The sequence below is a fragment of the Peromyscus eremicus genome, chromosome 7 (genome assembly GCF_949786415.1).
Source record: "Peromyscus eremicus chromosome 7, PerEre_H2_v1, whole genome shotgun sequence".
Classification (NCBI taxonomy): domain Eukaryota; kingdom Metazoa; phylum Chordata; class Mammalia; order Rodentia; family Cricetidae; genus Peromyscus; species Peromyscus eremicus.
The window spans coordinates 54,197,891-54,215,967 of NC_081422.1; the positions used below are offsets into that span (position 1 = coordinate 54,197,891).

Here is an 18,077-nt window from a genome sequence, read left to right on the forward strand (position 1 = left end):
TTCCTTTAACTCCTGGATTAAAGTGAATGTGATTTGTCTGTGACAGCTCTCTGTGGAAGTCACCTAATTATTTGTCTGTTTTCCTTTCTAGGTCTTACTTTCTTTGGTAAAGGGGATGTATAAGTGCTATATAGTAACATAGGCATTTAGATTGGAGATTTTATTTATTTATTGTGTGTATGCATGCCTGTGGGTGCACATGGGCCTTGTATAGGTCAGAGGACAACTTGAAGGAGTCATTTCTTTTCTTCTACCATGTAGGTTCCTGGGGGTTAGAACTCAGGTTATCAGGTTTGGCCCATTTTGCCAGCCTATTTTCATTTATTTATTTACTTATTTAGAGACAGGGTTTAACTGTGTAGTGCAAGCTAGCCTCGAAATCACAACAATCCTGGTTTTGTCTGTCTAGTGTTAGAATTATAGACTTGCATTTAAATACTGTAAACTTCCCATGAAATTATAACATTCTGATAAAACCATTGTAAATTAAAAATATATTTAACACAACTAAACCTGGTAATGCCATAGGTTAGTGACACAGTACTGCTTTTGTACCCTGAGAAAGTTCAACTGTTGTAAATTGGCCACCATCTACTTATAAAAAAGTATGTAGATAATAAAAGCTCAGTCAGTTCTCATCAAGTGTATATATTTATGTAACCAGTACTCGGTATCTCAAAACAGTATTGCTAGAACTCCCCAAGCTACCTTGTGCCTTCTTCTTATCTTCATCCAGTTCTTAGAGGATTTTATTTGAAAAGGGGTAACTCTTAACATATAGGTTTCTCTGTTTTGTTTATATGTTTTGGGTTTTTTTTGAGACTGAGTTTCTTTCTTTGTGTAGCTCTGGCTTTCATGAAACTGGATTTGTACACCAGGCTTGCCTTGGATTCAGATCCTCCTGCTTCTGCTGGGATCACAGGTGTATTCCACCACACCCAGCTTTTGAGTGTATCTTTAAATATGCATGGTAGGTAGGAATTTGATTTTGTAGAAAGAACATATATAACTTATATTATAAAAACACAGTTGCTCTATTTTTATGCAACAGAGAAACTAAAAGTACACTATATTAAAATTGTAGTATGAAAGGTTTATATTTGGAAGGATTTGTTGGTATAAAGTATTAGTATATAGGAAGGATTTGTTGGTAGAGTGGTATAAAAGATTAGATAAATTGAAGTATATTTGGTGAAAGTGACCTATTAATTTTGATGGTTACAGCTTAGAATAGGTAGTAAACATGCAAAGTACTTCCAGAATTGTGTTTGGCATTTGGGTTTTAATGTGAATTATGTTGTGTATTCTGGTAGTGGGGTCATCCAGGAGGCAACTGGAGTATAATTTTCCTCAGAGTAAGGACAGGACTAGTTGTGGTGTATCTTAGACAGCTAAATTTGAAAAAAAAAAAAAAAACCAAAAAAACAAAAAACTGCTTCTTTTTTACTACTAGCAATAATTGTTACTTTTCTTAAAGCATAAGGTATATATAGTTCTTTGAATATGTAGGTATTCTTTTAAACACACTTTCCTCTTAGTTAGGCTTTTCTGTTAATCTTAAATCCATGTTGTCTAATTAAGTAGAGAGACTATGGACTTTTTTTTGGGGGACAACGGCACAGGGTTTTTTGTGTAGACACCTGGCTGTCCTAGAACTGGAACTCAGAGGTCTGCCTGTCTCTGCCTCCCAAGTGCTAGGATTAGAGGCATGGACCACCATTGCTGGGCCAAGAATATGGAAACCCCCCACCCCCAGGGGTGTCTCTCTGTCGCCCTGGCTGTCCTAGAACTCACTCTGTAGACCAGGCTGGCCTGAACTCTAAAGAGATCCGCTTGTCTCTGCCTCCTGAGTGCTGGGATTAAAGGTCTAGGCCACTGCAGGCTGGTGGTGGGATCTTGTTATGTTGTTGCCAAGGCTGTTTACAAACCTGTGCCATAGCAGTTGGGATTACAGGTGAACGTCACAGACCCTGGCTAGAATTGAATATGTAAAAGCTTTCTTCAATATATCTATCTCTTGTTATGTTTAAGAATTTCATTAGGATAAGTGGCTAATCACAGTGACTTTTTTGTTACCTTTTTTTTTGGGTTGTTGTTAACAAAAGTAAATATTAAGGTAATTTACAATCTATCTTTTCAGCTGTCATATTTTACAGTTCAAAATATTTGAAAGAAATGTGTTGCTGGGCATGGTGCTACACATCTCTAATCCTAGCACTTGGCAGAAAGATTGCTGCAAGTTTGAGGTCAGCCTGGTCTACACAGTGGGTTCCAGGCCAGCCAGGCATATGAAGTGAGATTCCTTCTAAAACGGAATGGGAAGAGGAAGGGCTTTCTTATTATCTCAGTATATGGGATTAATGGGTATTGGAATGCTTTCTGAGTGAGGTATCATTATAGGATGTGTTCTGTTTGGCAGTGACAGACATTCCTTAAATCATTGACAGGTTTTAGTACTATTGCTGTTTGTAGTGTGTTAAGTATTTGTTTGAAATCTGCTTACTCTTATCGATCACCTGATAGTGGCCTGAGTAATCTTTCTATTCCTCTCTCTCTCTCTTTTAATGTAAGAGAAAGTTCTTCAGGAGACTGTAGACATCTTCATTAGTGATTTTCCATTAATTTTTTTCCTGAATAATGTTTGCAACTTTATTTTCTTCTAGTTCTTCTGCCCCCTCCCACACTTTTTAGAATTATAAAAACTACTCACATTAAAAAGTTAAAATGGGCCGGGCAGTGGCACACGCCTTTAATCCCAGCACTCCTGAGGCAGAGGCAGGCGGATCTCTGTGAGTTCGAGGCCAGCCTGGTCTACAGCGCGAACTCCAGGAAAGGCACCAAAACTACACAGAGAAACCCTGTCTCGAAAAACAAACAAACAAACAAAAAAAAAAAAAAAAAAAAAGGAAATAAAGAAAAGTTAAAATGGAAAGGGGAGAATAAAAAGATTGAACATATCTGTAGTCTATATTCAAAGTTAGAACTATTTGCCTTCTGTGCTGTGATTTACTGGCTTGTTCTATATATGTCTGCATGTTTTGCTGAACTTCTTAAGGGTAAATGACAGATACCATGACAAGTTTGCTTCAAAATACTTTGGAAAATATTAAAAAAAACTTATTTTGTGAGTGTATATGTGTAGGTATGGAGGTCAGAGGAAGCTTGTGGGAGTTGATTTTCTCCTTTACCATGTGGGTCCTAGGGATGGAACTCAGGTAGGTAGCCTTGGTTGGTAGCAGGTACCTTTACCTGCTGAGCCATTTTACTGGCCCAGAAAATATTTCTTAAAAAATAGATAATCGCTGGGTGCCACTTGAGGCACAGAGGCAGGTGGATCTCTGTGAGTTCAAGGCCAGCCTGGTGTACATTGTTCCAGGATGGCCAAAGCTACACAGTGAAACCCTGTCTTGAAAAACCAAAAAAAAAAAAAAAGAAGAAGAAGAAGAAAAAAGATATTCTTTACATTACCAGTTTACCGTTGCCCAAATTTAGAACCTTAGAACAATAATAATTCTCCAGAAGTTAATTTATTGTGTTTGTGTTTGTGCTCTTATGGTGTGCTTGTGGAGATCAGAGGACATCCACAGGGGTGATTTTCTTCTACTGTGGGTTCTGGGGATTGAACTAAAGTTACCAAATTGAACTAAAGTGGCAAATACCTTTACTCACTGAGCCATCTTGCTGACCTAGTAAAAATTTTAATTTTCAGTCTATATAAAAATTTCAAATTAGAATTCAATTTTTCTTTTACATTTCATTTATCCCTTTTGCTTAAGAACAGTTTCTCACAAGATACTGAAATGTCCTCCCCAAGATACTGAAATTGCATTGAAAAGAGCAGATTATTTTGAAGAATGGTTTATTTTTTTTCCCCTAGAGTTATCTAATTGCTTCTTTGGATCTTTTTTAATTTGTTCTTTTCTGGTCTCTATTTTTGAATTGGAGGCTGTGTTCTTAAAGCTTGATGAATTTATGCTAATTTTGGGGGCAAAAATCTTTCATAGGAATTGGTATATATCATATATGATATATATGTATCATCCAGGCTGTGGGCCACCACCTGTATGAGGATAGCTATAACTTCAGTTTAACTGAAAATTGCAAACTTAATACATTTTGAAATTCTTTTGACAACTCCATTGATAAGGTTCTCAAGCATGAACTTTGCAGATGACAACATGATTGATGTTGTATTGTTAAGTGATTGGACAAGCCTGAATGGAGGTGCGTGGTATTAGATGTCCCACTATTAGTGATCCAAGTTTGACAGGGTTTAAGGTGGTATTGGCTATAACTTTGCATTTTAAACCTACTCTTTTTACTCCTATAATCAAGTAGACTTAACTTGTGGGAGTTATATTTCCACAACATACTAGTACTCTGTTTTTTAGTGGTTTAATAATTGTTGATTCTTTGTAGTTTCAAAATAAAATGCTTGGGGCTGGAGAGATGACTCAGAGGTTAAGAGAGCTCATTGGTTGCCCTTCCAGAGGTCTTGAGTTCAATTCCCAGCCACCACTTGGTGGCTCACAACAATCTATAATGAGATCTGGTGCCCTCTTCTGGAGTGCAGATGTACCTACAGGCAGAAACTCTTCATAGTAAATAAATAAATATTAAAAAAAAAGTACTCATCCAAGTTGAAGTTTTTTCTTCCTTTTGTCAATAGAGTATATTTTAGTGAGGATATATTTATTGTTTGGAATACATAGTACACTTTTTCTTGGTGTGATTGGTACCAGTTGATATGTACCAATATGCATCATATTGTTACCATATGATAATGCCTAAGTTCTTATTTTAGGATTCATATCTCTTTATTGACTTAATTCTATTGTTTCATTATATAAAATAGTTGCATAGTACAAATGGAGAAACCATATGGTAAGATAAACTTGGAAATCTCATTTATGTAGTATTTTTTCTTTCAAATTCTTGTTTATACATTCAAATTAGCATACTGTATATGCTGTTTTGTACTTGATTTAAAAAATTGCATTCAGTGTGTTTCTGGAGACTGTTACTTATTGACACATAAAGATTATCCTTCTCCCTTCCTCTAACCTTCCCTCTCCTCCCCTCTCCTCCCCTCCCCTCCCCTCCCCTCCTTCCTTTTCCAGACAGTCTCATAGCCCTGGCTGTCCTGGAGCTCACTGTGTATACCATGCTGGCCTTGAACTCACAGAGATCCACCAGTCTCTGCCTCTTGAGTGCTGGAATTAAAGGTGCAGTCACCATGTTGGCTCCTTTTCTATTTTGGTTTTCTTTTGTTCTTTTGTTCTTTGAATTTTGAGACAGGGTCTCTGTATGTAGCCTTGGCTGTCCTGGAATGCAGAAGCCTACATGCCTTAGCCTATGGAGTGTTTGCTGGGTTTAAAGCTGTGTGCTACCACTGCTAGGTTTAAAAATATTTTAAAAACTATTTTATGTGTATGGGTGTTCTGCCTGTATATATGTCTGTACTACCTGCATGCCTGGTACCCACAGAGGCCAGAAAAGGGCCTTGGATCCTCCAAAGCTGGAGATAGAGATGGTTCCCATCTTTCCAGGCTCCTATCCCATTTTTTTTTTAAGTAGTGACATGATATTTGTGGATGTGCCATAATTTATTCAGTGCATTTTTTTGGGGGGGGGTGTTATTTTTTGTTCTTTCCAGACAGGGTTTATTTGTGTAGCCTTAGCTGTCCTGAAACTAGCTCTGTAGACCAGGCTGGCCTTGAACTCACAGAGATATCCTTGCCTCTGCCTCTGGAGTGTTGGGATTAAAGGTGTGTATCACCACTGCTTGGCTATTATTCTTAAGCATTTTTTTTCTTTTTCCTAAAAGCATTTTAAAAGAAAGACATTTTTATTTTTTTTTAGTGTGTGTGTGTGTGTGTGTGTGTGTGTGTGTGTTTGTATGTGTTTGTGTGAATGAATGCCATGTTTTTCCAGATGCCTGTGGAAACCTGAAGGTGGTGTTGGGTTCTTTGGAGCTGTAGTAACAGGTGGTTCTGAGCTGCCTGATGTGGCTGCTGGGGACTAAAGTTGGGTTCCTTGGAAGAGTAGCAACTGCTCTTAACTTCTGAGCCATCTCTCTAGCCCTTGTTTATTCTTTACAGATTTTATTTCAGTTTTTTGCATTTATAGTGTATATGTGTACATGTATGTATGTACATGCTGTGATGAACTTATATGGATAATTTCTTGGAGTCAATTTTCTCCCTTCACCATATGAATATGGGGTCTAATTGAGGTTATTAGACCCGTTGGCAAGTGCCTTTGTCTCTGAGCCATCTCACTAGCCCCATTCTTGTTTATTTTTAGCAGCCAACTCTATAACTATGTAATACACATTAAATAAATATAATTAACAAAGTAAAGTTTTGGGTTGGAGAGATGGCTCAGAGCTTAAGAGCACTGACTGCTCTTCCAGAGGTCCTGAGTTCAATTCCCAGCACCCACATGGTGGCTTGCAACCATCTGTGATGAGATTTGGTGCCCTCTTCTGGCCTGCAGGCATACATGCAGACAGAATGCTGTATATATAATAAATAAATAAATCTTAAAAAAAAAAAAACAAAGTAAAATTTTTCTGGGCCTTAGTGGCATATACCTTTAATCCCACCACTGAGGCAGAGGCAGGTGGATTTCTGAGTTCAAGGCCAGCTTGATTTACACATTGAATTTTAGGACAGCAAGGGCTACACAGAGGGAAAAAAAAAGTGTGGCTCAGTGGTGGATTGCTTTCATAATATTACAAAGCTCTGAATTCTATCTTTACTCAAGTAATTGAGGAAGAATTGAATTCTAGAGAGCTTTATAGTAAGAGGTAATTTATTGTTTTTTCTTATTGATAGAATTTCAAAAGTAATAGATGCGGTAGGTACCCAGTAATACCTTCTTGTCTCTAAATATTAGAGTGTGAATATGAGTTGTTTAATGGTACTAGGGTTTGAAAGGCTAATGGATAATTGGCCTACTTTTCTCCTTATGCTGCGTGGCTAATTGAAGCATCGGAACTAACAACCCGATATTTGGGATATTTTTTGTAAATTCTTTCCTTTTGGTCTTTCTCATTCGTTTGTCCTTAATTTTAATGCCTCCTTTCTGTCTTAAACCTCTTAGATTATATATAGAGTTGAAACATTAAGTGCATGCCTGCTTAGAGTATAGTAAGACCTCTGAGATGCACATTGTACAAAGAGAGATCAGAAACATACAGTAAAGGGAGAGGGAAGGGAAACTTAGGATACAAGTAATTCAGAACTTACTGTTATGGACTAGCGGATGGAAATTAGGGAACCGAGCCCTTCAGACCTCATTTGTCTTTCACTCTACTGATCAGCATTATGAAGAGTATCAGAAATTTGTAACTATGTTAGTTTTTAAAAAGTTGTGTGCTAAGCTGGGCATTGGTGGTACACACCTTTAATCCCAGCCCTCCAGAGGCAGGTGGATCTCTGAGTTCAAACAAACCCAAAATTCTACACTAAGTATCATACTTAGTTATATTACCTTATTAAACTGTAGTGAGGTGGGGGTGCTGGGGAAGTAGCTGTTAATAAAATACTTCCCATGCAAATAACCTGAGTTTGATTTTCAGAACTCATTTAAAAAAAAAAAAAAAGCTATGGTGGTGTGCACTTGTAATTCTAGCACCAGGGAGGTTGAGACAGGCAAACCCTTGTGTTCTGGCCAAGCAGCTTAGCCTAATTGACAAGCCCAAGGACAGTAAGAAATCTGTTTTCAAATTACAGTTTTCTTCATATAATATATTTTCTTTTTTTCTTTCTTTTCTTTTGAGATAAGGTTTTACTATGTAGCTCTGGCTGTGCTGGAACTATGTAGACCAGGTTGGGCTCCAGCTCACAGAGATCTGGCTCTGCTTTCTCAGTGCTGGGATTAAAGGCGTGTGCCACTATGCCTGTCATATAATTTATTTTAATCATATTTTTTTCCTCTTTCCTCAACTCCTCCCAGATTCTTCCCAACTCCCTACCTACCCAATTTATGTTCTTTCTTCTCTTTCAAAAACAAACAAACAAAAAAACTCAGAGCAGGAAACACACCTCAAAAATGAAAATAAAAAGAAATGAATAAAAGACCAACAAGACAAAAACAAACAAACAAAAAAAACCAAAAACAAATAAAAATCACAACAAAGCAAAAGGTCCACAGAAACATCATTGAGTTCATTTAATGTTGGTCAACCAAATACTCCTGGACGTAGGGTTTGTCCAGGAGTGTTGGTTGATACACACAGTGACATTTCTTTGGCGAAAACTGATTTTCCCTTTGCCAGTGGTTACAATTCTTCATTAGGGGTGGGAGCTACTTTCCCTTCTCAGTACTGGGACCTCCTGTGACTTAAACCAATTTGGGTTTTCTGTGGGCTGCCACAGTCTCTGTGAGTTCATATGCGCATTTGTTTTTGTTTTTTTTCAGGATGGGTAGACCCAAGGGAGAATTTCCAATATTGACTTTTGATGTTCATATGCATGCACTGTACAAACCTGCACATATACACATGTATATGGCCACTCACAAATTATCCTAGTAGTCATATGTAATTACTTTTCCCCATTCACATGTATGTGAATGTTTGAGAATGTATAAAACATGGTTTAAACATTTTTGATGTATTTATGTATCATTGTCTAGATCAGCAAACCAGAAATACCCCTTTCCTATCTTACTCTTTGTAGAAGTAATCTTTCTCCTGAATTTATGAGTATAATCTTGATTTGTGTGAAACCCCCCACCCCCCACCCCCCTTAAATGAAGGAATGAACTTAGAACCCTATGCTTGCTTGCTGGTCTAGTGCTCGGCTCCTGCTGGGGATAAATCCTTGACCCAAACCTTACAGATTTTAAATGCCAGTAGATAGCCTTAGATATTTGTAGGGCTTTTTGGTTTTTCGAGACAGGGTTTCTCTGTGTAGCTTTGCGCCTTTCCTGGAACTCACTTGGTAGTCCAGGATGGCCTCGAACTCACAGAGATCCACCTGGCTCTGCCTCCTGAGTGCTGGGATTAAAGGCGTGCGCCACCACCGCCCGGCTTTTTAAACATAGGAGTTGAATAACTCTGTGTATATTTTATGTGATTAAGAATTGGGTTTACCATAATAATTGCAAAATTAATTCTAGATTGTTGTAGTTAGTCATAATTTATTAGATTTCATTGTGGTAAATTGATTCATTAGATTATATGCCAATTATCCATTTTAGTTTTGATGGACATTTGAGTTGATTTCAATTTCTTGCTCATATGAGACAAATGGTAGAATGGTAAGTATGCTCGTATTTTTAATAATAGCACATTTGTTTGCAGATAATTTTTCAAAAATGCCTGTGAGCAGAATTCCTTGGTCATAAGAATAGATAGGTCACAAAGAATGAACAAATTAAAACTTAGATGATGACAGACAAAGAATAAATGAATGAACAAATTATGATAGAGGAATTTTAGTTTTTACTTTTACTGACAGTATAAGAATTTCCTTTGGTCTGTAGCCGCCTCAGCACTAGATATTGGTAGATTCTTCAGTTTTTGCCAACTGATAGTATCTCATGATTTAATGCTTCATTTCCATGATTATTATTGAAACTGGGCATTGTTTCTACCTTTTATTTTTATTTTTTCTTTCTTTCTGCTTGTCTTTTTTTTTTTTTTTTTTAATTTATAGTCTTGTGTAGTTCAGGCTGATCTTACACTGGTTCTGAAGCCTAGATTGGCTTATAATTCTAGATCCTCTGGCCTCAGCTTCTTTATTGCTGAGGTATAGGCATGTACTTCATTATTTGAATTTCTTCTTGTAAAGTACCTGTTCAAGTTGTTTACTTAATTTCTTTTCTACTAAGGGTTCTATCTTTATCTTACTGATTGTTAGGGATCCTATGTATGTGTTTTAGATATTAATTCTTCAGTTAACAAGTGTTTCTACCCCCTCCCCCCCAAGAGCTCAGGCTAGCTGTGTAGTTGAAGATGACCTTGACTCTGATTTTCTGTCACCGCCATCACCAGCGTTCTTTGTGCCCTCCACCATAGCTGTTGTCACAGATGCATATTGCCCTGGCCAGCTTTTGTTTTGGTTCTGGGGATCTAAACTCATGTAGTCATGCTTATTCAACAAGTACTTTATCCAGGGAGCCATCTCTCTAGTCCTCCAAGTCACATTTTCGGATCCAGTTCGGATCCAGTTAGAAATAGCTGTATCCTCAAAATATTATTTTCTTTTTCTTTTCTTTTCCTTTCTTTTTGATTTTTTGAGACAGGGTTTCTCTGTGTAACTTTGCACCTTTCCTGGAACTCGCTTTATAGACCAGGCTAGCCTCGAACTCCCGGATTAAAGGTGTACGCCACCACCGCCCGGCTATTTTCTAATTGAATAAAAACAGTATTCATTTATGTCTGTTAAATTATAGGTTACCTTTGGGTTTATTGAATTTTATACAAATTTTATTACTATTTGGCCAGATGTGGTGGCAAAGCCCTTTAATCCCAGTATTCAAGAGGCAGAACAGAAGCAGGTGGATCTTTGAGTTCAAGACCAGCCTGCTCTACATAATTAATTCTAGGACAGCAAGGGTGAGTATGTGCTTATGTGTGCAGGTAACCAGGGAGGTCAAAAGAGTACATCAGATCCCCTGGAGCTGTAGTTACAGGCAGTTGTGAGGCACCTGACTTGGGTACTGGGAACTGAATTAGGGTTCTCTGCAAGAGCAGCAAGCACTTTTAACTGCTAAACCATCTGTCCAGCCTGAAACCTTAATTTTTTTAAGTCCAGTGTTCAAATGTAAAATGTAGTTGTACTTTTTCTTACAAGTTTGTTGACCTCAAATCTGAGGTAGTCCTGTTTAGCCTCCCAGATGCTTTTTATTTCTTTCCTTTTTCTTTTTTTCTGATAGGGTTTGATGTAAACTCAGTTTATGCATTGCTGGGGATCAAACCCAGGATTTTGTTTATGTTATTCAAATGCTCTATCAGTTGCCCCAGTTTACAAGTTTTATGGAAACATATTTCAGTTCTTAACATTAGTTGCAAAGTCCAGACAGTAAAACAGGATAGATGATAAGTTTTCTCTAGAGAACGCCATAATAGAAAAGAATTTAAGGAAAGGGCAAGCATGAATGGGTAGTTGTTTTTTTTTTAATGAATTGGTACAATTGTCTTTGCCATCATAGCATGTCTTAGGCAATCTTTTTTTTTGTATATTTGAAATAATGACTACTGCCCAGTGCTATATTAACCACACACTATTATAATAGCCACTGAGGTGTCAGATACTAGGGTCTTTTTGTTTGTTTACTTAAAAAAAAAAGGTCTTTGGAGTCAGCTGAGTAATGGAAATACTATTTGTAGTTGTTGTAGTATTGGAGTTATTGGCAACCTAAGAATTAGTAACAAGTATTTGCTCCTTGTTTGGGTAGTCACTGTTGAGCAATTTAAAGTTTTATTAGGTGTAGAAATATTTACAGATAAAGATGTGCCTCTGATGATAATTTATGACAAGGCTGTTCACCCTTAAAGGTTTATAAAACAATTTGAAATTAATCTTCAAATTCTGAAGCCTGCATTTAGAGTACAGTGTAAAACTGGGAGTGATGGGCATCCTGGAAGGGAGGCAGAGGCAGGTGAATTTCTGAGTTTGAGGCCAGCTTGGTCTACAGAGTTGAGTTCCAGGACAGCCAGGGCTACATGGAGAAATTTTGTTTCGTTAAACTAACCAACCAGCCAACAAAAAAACCCAACCAACCAACTCAACAAAAAAGCACTATAAAACCTAGACTGTCAAGTTAATGTAAAAATAATTACTCTAGATGTTCCTAATGCAGATTAAAGTATGGATTAAGCTCTCCCTCTTGTCCTTTCATCCTGTTCTATTCACACTGGCTTTGTTTCCTATATTATTTCCTTGTTGGTATCATATCCAGTAATTTTATTTCTGTAAAAATCCTTGTTCCATCTTTTCATTCTATCACTTTTCCTAGACCTTTTGGCAACCACTGATCATTTTGATTTCCTGTAACCAAGGAAACCAAAGTTCTGTTTTGTAAGTTCTTAGTCTTGTCAATAAAATAATTCAGAAATGGACTTAGAAGAAAGTTTAAGGGCCATTTTATTAGTTTGGGAGAAAAACAACAGGGAATGCAAGCTGAAAATCTCAACATCTGCTGAGAGGAGGGAAGTGGAGAGAAATTCAGCCTTTATGTTAGGTGTGGAGCTCAGAAAAGCAGTGAGAAAGTCTGGAGTTTCAGAGAAAGCATGCTTATACCACGGATCAGTATCGGAAAAAGAGGTAAAAAGGTAGTGGTGGGTTGTAAAAATTAACAGTTTTTTAAGAAAGAGAAAGCACTCCTGAGAGCAGGGGTAGGTTAGTAAGCTGAGGGAAAAAGCCCAACAAAGTCTTAGGTTCAAGGAGCTTGACCATTTTGGGGATGTTTACATTTTGTCTATCTGGACTTTGCTTACACATACTCTGGTAGCTGAAGCTCAGGTGGGGAAGGATTTCCAGTTTTTGCTCACTGGTTTCTTTTGTCTGGTAATCTTGATGCTGTAGTCGCTAGCATTTATTCTCCTGCCATATCACCATTGTTTTGCCTTTTCTGTGATGTTACATAATTAGAAGCATACAGTATATAGGTATTTCAGATTGGATTCTTTGACTTAGCAATATATATTTAAAGATCCTGTGTGTCTTTTCATAACTAGTTTCTTTTTATCCTGGAACATTCCCTGTATTACTACTACTTTTGTTTTTTTTGAGACAGGATTTGTCTTTGTAACAGTTCTGGCTGGCCTTGAACTCACAGAGATCAGCCTACCTCTCTACCTCCTGAGTACTGGGATTAAAGGCGTGTGCCTCCACCACCCATTTTTTTTCTTTTTCTTTTTCTTTTTTGGCACTACTTTTTGAAGGACATTTTGGCTACTATAATTATTCTTGTGAAAGTTTGTTTGGGTGTAGTTTTCAGCTCATTTGGGTAAATATCACGAAGTGAGATGACAGGGTTACATGGTTCAAGTGTATAAGAAGCTGCCACACACTCTTCCCTAGTGCTTGTGCCCTTTTCATTCCTACCAGCATCCCATGGTCTTTTTTTTTCTTATTTAATTTTTAAAATTTATTTTACATACCAACTAGTTTCCCCTCCCTCCTCTCATCCCTCCTCCCCCCACCGCCTTTCTACTCCATCCCCCCAATCCACTCCTCAGAAAGGGGAAGGCCTCCCGTGGGAGTCAACAAAGCATGACATACCAAGTTGAGGCAAGAACAAGCTCCTCCCACCTGCATCAAGGCTGAGTGAGGCATCACACCGTAGGGAATAGGTTCCAAAAAACCAGCTCATGAGCCAGGGACAGATCTTGGTCCAACTGCTAGGGGTCAAGCTACACAACTGTTAGCCACATGCAGAGGGCTTAGGTCGGTCCCATGCAGGGTCCCTAGCTGTGTCAGTCTAGAGTCCCATGAGCTTGGGTCAGCTGTCTCTGCGGTTTCCCTGTCATGATGTGGACCTCCTTGGCTCATAAAATCCCTCCTTTCTCTGTTCAAGTTGACTCCCAGAGCTCAGCCCAGTGTTTGGCTGTGGATCTTTGTATCTGCTTCCATCAGTTACTGGATGCAGGTTCTGTGATGATAATTAGGGTAGTCACCAATCTGATTACAGGAGAAGGCCAGTTCAGGCACCCTCTCCACTATAGCTAGGAGTCTTAGATGGGGTCATCCTTGTGGATTCCTGGGAATTTCCCTAGCACCAGGTTTCTCCCTAACTCCATAATGGCTCCCTCTATCAAGGTATCTTTTTCATTGCTTTGACCCTCCCCCAACTAGCCATCCTGATCCCTCATGTTCCCATCCACTATCCCCTCCCCTCTACCTTCTCCACTCTCCCCACCCCTTCCCTGTTTACCTAGGAGATCTCATTTATTCTCCTTCCCAGGGCAATCCACTCTTAGGGTCCTCCTTATTACTTAGCTTCTCTGGGGCTGTGGATTATAGCCTGGATATCGTTTGCTTTACATCTAATGTCCACTTATAAGTGAGTACATACTGTGTTTGTCTTTCTGGGGCTGGGTTACCTTACTCAGGATGATTTTTTTTTCTAGTTCCATCCATTCGCCTGCAAATTTCATGATGTCATTTTTTTACCACTGAGTAATAATTGTATAAATGTACCACATTTTGTATATCCATTCTTTGGTTGAGGGGCATCTAGATTGTTTCCAGGTTCTGGCTATTATGAATAATGCTGTTATGAACATAGTTGAGCAAATGCCCTTGTTGTATGCTTGAGCATCCTTTGGGTATATGGCCAAGAGTGGTATCGCTGGGTCTTGAGGGTGATTGATTGCCAATTTTCTGAGAATCCACCATACTGATTTCCAAAGTGGTTGTACAAGTTTGCACTCCTACCAACAGTGGAGGAGTGTTCCCCTTACTCCACAACTTCTTTAATATAATCTGTCAAAAAAATTAAGTGTTTTTGATCTTCGCTATTCTGGCAGGTGCAGGATGGTATCTCAGAGTCATTTTGATTTGCATTTCCCTGATGACTAAGGATGTTGAGCAATTCCTTAAATGTCTCTCGGCCATTTGAAATTCTTCTGTTGAGAATTCTCTGTTTATAGATTGGTACCCTGTTTTTTAATTGGATTATTTGGTATATTGATGTCTAGTTTCTTGAGTTCTTTATATATTTTGGAGATCAGCACTCTGACAGATCTGGGGTTGGTGAAAATCTTTTCCCATTCTGTAGGCTGCCATTCTGTCTTATTGACCATGCTCTTTGTCTCACAGAAGCTTTTCTGTGGGAGCCCATTTTCAGGTTCCTTGTGGCTTTACCCAGCAGGTCCGCATAGAGAGGATGATTAGGACCACGGGCCTGAATGCAGGTGTCTGAGATGGTCTGCACTTGGCTGTGCTGGGGGGGGGGGTCTTTTGCTCTACCCCTTGGCGTCTATAAATACCCTGGGGCAGAGACAGTCAGGGCTTGTTGGAATAGGTTCCAGGCTCTCTGAGGCTATCCTTTATTTTCTGTTTATCTCCACAATCTAAATCCTTCTATCTAGTATTTCCTGCTGCTCGCACTCAAGAAAACTCTGGGGAGCTGTGGGGTTGGTGGGTAAATGCCCCACACTTTTCAATTTCAGGAGGTTCCATTTATTAATTGTCCATCTCAGTGTCTGTGCTACTGTTGTTATATTCAGGAAGTAGTCTCCTGTGCCAATGCGTTCAAGGCTCCTTCCCACTTTCTCTTGTATAAGGTTCAGTATAACTGGATTTATGTTGAGGTCTTTGATCCACTTGAACTTGAGTTTTATGCTGGGCAATAGATAAGGATCTTTTTTCGTTCTTCTACATGCTGACATCCAGTTATGCCAGCACCATTTGTTGAAGATGTTTTCTTTTTCCATTGTATAATTTTGGCTTCTTTGTCAAAAATTAGGTGTTCATGGGTGTGTGGATTTATGTTAGGGTCTTTGATTTGATTCCATTGATCAATGTATCTTTTTTAATGCCAGTACCAAGCTATTTTTATTATTATAGCTCTATAGTAGAGCTTGAAGTCAGGGATGGTGATACCTCTGGAAGTTCTTTTATTGTATAGCATTGTTTTAGCTATCTTAGGTTTTTTGTTTTTCCATATAAAGTTCAGTATTGTTCTTTTGAGGTCTGTGAAGAATTGTGTTGGGATTTTGATGGGGATTGCATTGCTCTGTAGTCCATATGGGCGTTAAACTTCCCACCACAGGCTACTAAGTAACTGGAATTGCAGTTAGTTGTTGTTGGCCCTATCTTTTGCTGAAGTATTGATTGGGATTATATTGTATTTATAGATCAATTCATGTAAAATTTGCATTTTAAGGATTCATTTTTTTTTTTTTTTTTGGTTTTTTGAGACAGGGTTTCCCTGTGTAGCTTTGCACCTTTCCTGGAACTCACTCTGTAGACCAGGCTGGCCTGGAACTCACAGATTTCCTCCTGCCTCTGCCTCCCTCCCGAGTGCTGGGATTAAAGGCGTGTGCCACCACCGCCCGGCATTTTAAGGATTCTTAATCTTTGTATTTCTTGTATATCTACAAGATATTTCTTTCAAGAAAGTTTTATAGTTTTCAGTTTGGAGGTTTTCTGTATCTTTTTGTTTTATTGCTAAATACTTTTCAAGTTTCACTTTCCCTTGTTTCATGTAATATTTAGAAATACGCTTGCTTTTTGTATATTGACCTGTGTCCTTTGAACTTTGGATTCATTTGTCAATTTTGAATGTTTGTGTATTCCTTTGGGTCCTTTATGTATAGAGACATATAGTCTGAGACTAAAGGTAATTTTTTTGTTTTGTTTTGTTTTTCAGGATAGGGTTTCTCACAGAGATCCACCTGTCTCTCTGCCTCTTGAGTGCTGGGATTAATGGTATGTGCCACCACCGCCTAACACTAGAGCTAATTTTTATTTTTTTCCCTCTTTATGACTTCAGTTCTTTTTCTTGCTTCATGACACTGTCAGTCATCTCTACTACAGTAGTGAAGAGAAGCAATGAGAGTAGATATAGCTGTCTGGCTTCCAGTATTTCTAGGATATTCTTTCGTGCAGATTTAGAATTCTGTCTGACATAATACTCTTTCTGTTATTAATGACTCAACTTTTTTTTTTTTTTTTACATTTCATGAGTTTTATGTCTATTGGTACTGATTCTCTTGGCTTTTGTCTGTCTAAAAATAAACATTCTAATCTTCATGTATAAAGGATATTTTTCAGAGTTTATATTTCTATGTTGGCAGTTTGTTTCTTTCAGAAACTTAAATGTTATCTATTTGCTTTCTAGCTTCCATCATTTTTATGAAAAGGCAACTCTCAGTGTTCATGTTACTCTCAACGTAACATGTCATTTTTCTCTGGGTACATTAAATTACTGTTTTTTAAATGTTGTTTTATATGTATGGGTGTTTTGCCTACATGTATGTCTGTCAGCTATTTTTTTTCTTTTCTTTTTTTGGAGACAGGGTTTCTCTGTGATACAGTTCTGGCTGTCATGGAACTCACTCTGTAGACCAGGCTGGCCTCGAACTCACAGAAGTCTGCCTGCCTCTGCCTCCTGAGTGCTGGGAATAAAGGCGTCTGCCTGGCAGCTATTTATTCTTGATTCTTGCAGAGGCCAGAAGAGGGTGTTGGATCCTCTAGAACTGGAGGTACAGACAGGTGTGAGCCTCCATGTGGGTGCTGGGAATCAAACCCAGGTCCTCCAGAAGAACATCCAGTGCTGTTTACTGTGGAGACATTTTTCAGCCCCCCCTTTTTTTTAACCTTTGATTTTCTGCAGAAAAACACAGATTACTTATTTATTTTGCTTTTGTTTTTCTGAGTTTTGGATCTGTGGGTTTATGGTGAATTTTGGAGAAGTTCTGCAAGTTCTTCAGTCTTCTCTGCTGCTCCATTTCCTTTATTTTTTCCTCTTTCAGTTGGTTTGGAATTGTCTCACTGTTCTGACTGATCCTTATCACTTTTTCCCCCTCTCTATGCTTTATTTTGGATACTGTCCATTGATCTCTGAATTTATAATCTGTGTGCGTGCATGTGTTGTTAAGTTTATTCAGTAACCTTTTAATTTTCACCTGAGATACTATTTTTGTTGTTGTTTTATTTTTTTTGTTTTGTTTTTTGTTGTTGAGACAAGGTCTCTTTATGTAGTTCTGGAACTCACTATATAGAACAGGCTCATCTTAAATATATATTTTTGGTTGAATGTTTCTCTTTGGCTCTTTTACTTTAAACTTACACTTTTCTGTCAAAATATATTAAGTCATCCCCCTCTCTCTGATGGTATACACTATATAAAAGTGGATATTATGAAATTTTATTTTAAAATCATTCCATTTGAGTCATCAATGGTTTTGCTTTTTCCTCTTGTTTCTCCATCACACTTTCATGATTCCTTAGGTACCATTATTCTTACTGAATATGAATATTATAGGTGCTAAGAACTATGAGAATTAAAGTTCTAACTGCTGCTTCCTAGAAAAAGGCATGTTAATTCAACTAAAAAGGTTAAATTAGCTTAAGTGTGTTTTGTTTTTTTTTCCCTGACCTGGAATTGAC

The 18,077-nt window shown here is 38.1% G+C and overlaps 1 protein-coding gene across 5 annotated transcripts in view; it reads left to right on the forward strand.

The window, feature by feature from the left end:
• The window catches only part of Myo9a (myosin IXA), a 214,235-nt gene that overhangs the window by 6,070 nt on the left and 190,088 nt on the right, over positions 1-18,077 (forward strand). The window contains exon 1 of one of the 5 annotated variants that reach the window (XM_059268024.1): positions 16,334-16,394. The exons of the other annotated variants lie outside the window; for them this stretch is intronic. The gene's annotated coding sequence lies outside the window, so the exon portion shown is untranslated. Of the gene's footprint in view, positions 1-16,333; positions 16,395-18,077 lie in introns of those variants that run through there. 5 annotated transcript variants of the gene reach the window in all.